Source organism: Rhincodon typus, chromosome 23 (assembly GCF_021869965.1).
Source record: "Rhincodon typus isolate 14 chromosome 23, sRhiTyp1.1, whole genome shotgun sequence".
NCBI classification, from domain to species: domain Eukaryota; kingdom Metazoa; phylum Chordata; class Chondrichthyes; order Orectolobiformes; family Rhincodontidae; genus Rhincodon; species Rhincodon typus.
The window spans coordinates 21,531,018-21,534,192 of record NC_063354.1 but is presented as its reverse complement, the minus strand read 5'-3'; the positions used below and the strand labels follow the sequence as shown (position 1 = coordinate 21,534,192).

The 3,175-nt window shown below is 45.0% G+C and overlaps 1 protein-coding gene across 1 annotated transcript in view; it reads left to right on the top strand.

Moving 5' to 3' along the window:
- Nucleotides 1-275: 275 nt before the first annotated feature.
- Nucleotides 276-3,175, top strand: part of LOC109913760 (fatty acid synthase-like) — a 40,950-nt gene continuing 38,050 nt past the window's right edge. The window contains exon 1 of the mRNA XM_048611113.1: nt 276-408. The gene's annotated coding sequence lies outside the window, so the exon portion shown is untranslated. The remainder of the gene's footprint in view (nt 409-3,175) is intronic.

The window sequence follows — 3,175 nt, the reverse complement described above, 5'->3', positions numbered from 1 at the left end:
ACCCCCACATCCAATGCTGGGAGGATACCATGCACAGCAGTTACTGGACTAGTAATGCAGAGGCCTGAATTATTGCTTAGGTGACCCTTGATCGAATTCCACTACAGTAACTGGGAGAGTTAAATTTGATTAAATAAAACAAACCGGTCTCAGCACCAGTGAAACTACCACATTGTCATTGGGTAAGAGAGCACAGAGGCAAGTAACTTCCTGCCAGGTTTCTCAGTGTTGTTTAAACCTGCATGTACAAGCAGAAGCATGGTGCTGGCTGACTCGCCCTCTGGCCACTCCTCCCTGTCTGCCCAGTCAAACAAGAACCTCCCTCTTTCTCTTCTTTCTTCGCCTCGCCTGTCGGACATCACCACACAAGCAGGACCCGGTGAAATCACATCTGCTACAAAAACGAAGGTAAGGGATTATTTAGCTCAATTGGCTGCACGGCCATCTGCCCAAAAAGACTAATACCAGCAGCGTGGGTTCAATGCCCGGCACAGGCTGAGGTTTACCATGAAGGACTCCCTTAGCATTAGGTTAAACTAACATGAGTTGTTTCTCTCTGACAATGGCGACCTTTAGCCTGATAAAAACAGTTCTCAAAGTAGTTCAATGCCTCTGGACCACGTAGCAAAGATACACTACATGAGCAAAAATTAAACAATGTAAATATTCTGTCTAGAGGTCTTAGGATGCATTTCTTTCGAGAACCAGTCAGAGCAATTTAGTTCTCTCGTTGCAATAAACTAATTATTATTCATTTACTTGCTCAGTGTAGGCTTTAAACCGGGGCGAAAAAGTGTTGTATGTTTGAGGTTCCAGGTTGGAGACTGTCTGTCTGTCTGTTTGTTCTGAATCTTTTTTTCTTTTAAGCCAGGCCGCTACCACGATGTTGCACATGAACTGTAGTAACCTTTATTTCTCAGGCGTTTGAATGGGGGAGGGGGAGTTGATCATCTCATGAGGTTGTGGTCCAGCCCTGCCTCTTCTCTCATTGGACTGAGCTGAAAACCCAATCTGTCAGGCCATGTGGCGTGTCGAGCCGGCGAATCAGCCATTTAAATAATGTAGAGCAGCGTTGAGAGGCGCAGCCGAGCTTTCACAGGCAGCTAGCAGCCCGAGGTAGCACAGACTGACACACACACACACACACACACACACACACACACACACACAGAGAAATAGAATATATTTATTTTTAAAAAACAAAAAAAAACCTCTGCACTGATTCCACTAAGTACACCTCCAAAATAAAGGAAAGCGAGACTCGAGAGAAATCTCCTGGAATTTGAAAGACAGGTACGACTTTCACTTTTTGTTACATGTACGTTTAAATGACTGGAATGCTTTGTGGCTTTGAAGGACCTGGCCGAGCGAAAGGGGGACGCGATGAAATAAAACACGGGGAAAAGCTGTTTCTTTCCAGGTTTTTGTTTCAAATGGTGCTGTTGGGTGTACCTTTGATGGAGAGAGCCTCGCCCCGAACTTGTGCAAAAGGTTCACTGTCTCCTTTTCTGTTAAAAAGAGAGAGTGAATGAATTCGCAGCGTTAATGGGCATCTTGTAGAATCTGTCCCCCACCCTCCTGCTATTGCTGCCTGAATTATGTTGCGGTGCAGATAAGATTACAACGCTGCCATTTTATAGGTGCATCCTTCATGTTTCATTGTGGCTGTCCTTTTTATATCAAGGAAAGGGTCCATTCGCGCTGAAGATGTTTTATTTATAATTTTATTTTTTAAAAAAAAGAGGGGGGTTTGATCGGCGAGATCTGGCTAATCATTTTTATTTAATCTCTCTCTCGGTAATGGCAGAGCACGTTGCCGATGTTGGGATGGTCGGGCTATGTTGCAATATCTCACAGGGAGGTGTGGGCGGCTCTTTCACCATTTCGGATGTTGTTCAGGGGCCTTCCACTTGCCGAGCCCTGGGGAGGAAAGGTTGTGAAGTCATTGTGTCAGGACACTGCGCTCCAGCTCCCGGCGTGGGCTGAGAGAAATTCCCAACAATGGAGAAGGAACCGATTTCAATTTCACCAGAATTGAAATTGGCAGCGAGATTGCATGCGATCAGCCGCAATCCAGCACCGCGCTCACTCCGGGGGCGGCCGCCTGCACAAATAATGCAGAGTCAGTTGTCCTTTCATTGATTTTATTCCCTAATTCGTGTTTCGATGAAGATTTGCAGCCTGTCAGTGTTGTGCTCTGTGGATCGCCAGGCCTATAATGACACACAAACCTATTTGTTTCAATGTCAGGCTCCCTGCTATCCCAATCCAATCGCTTCCCTGAAAGGGTGTGTAATGACTGTTGTCAACCATATTTTAAACCAGCTCCAAATCTAGCCTTCGTGTGCTGCTCATCTTTGCAACAGATGGCCGATAATAGAATGGAATTTATTGCAACCCAGCCAATAAGATCTTCAGTGTAGCTGAATTCCACTAAGTTCCTTCACTTATGTTTCAATGTTGATTGCAGATCTGTGCAATGTATTTTTATTTAAGCCTTAATATATAAGGATTATAACCAATTACTTCATATTGAACCAAATGTAACCCTGACTACTGTGTAATACATAGATTATCATGGAAATGTGACTGTCTGGGATTAAAACTAGCAATGCACAGATGTTCTATTCTTTCTTAACCTTGTCAGGATTTTCAGAAACCTGCTTTTAAACATGTGGAAGTCAAAGAAGCTGTCCTGTCTAACTTGTATTTTCTTACCATGAAGCTTTCTCAGTAAATATTCTATTTTGTTAACAGTACGAGCAACAACAAAAACCACTTGTATTTCTATAGCAGATTCAACATCTAGAAAGTTGCAAGGTTTGTTGTGGAAGCATAAAGGAAAAATGGATGCCAAGGCGAGAGAAGATGTAGGTCAAAGAAATGGGTGAGGTCAAAGAAATCAGAGAGGCATTTCCGGAAAGTGGGTTCTAGATGGCTCAGCCACCAATATGTCTTGAGGAAGGGGGTGGGGACAAGAGTTCGGGATCGGATAAGCAAAGGGTACAGTGGAGAGGGGTTTGGGTGACAGCCTGGAGGTGATGATTTCAGTCTTTTGGACATTTTCCTTAGCAGGTGTTTGGGAGTAGTGGTGGTAGTGGTGGTGGTGGTGGTGGGGGGGGGGGGGGGGGGGGGGGGGGTGGGGTGGAGGGTTGGGTTGAAAAGGGGGGTGGGG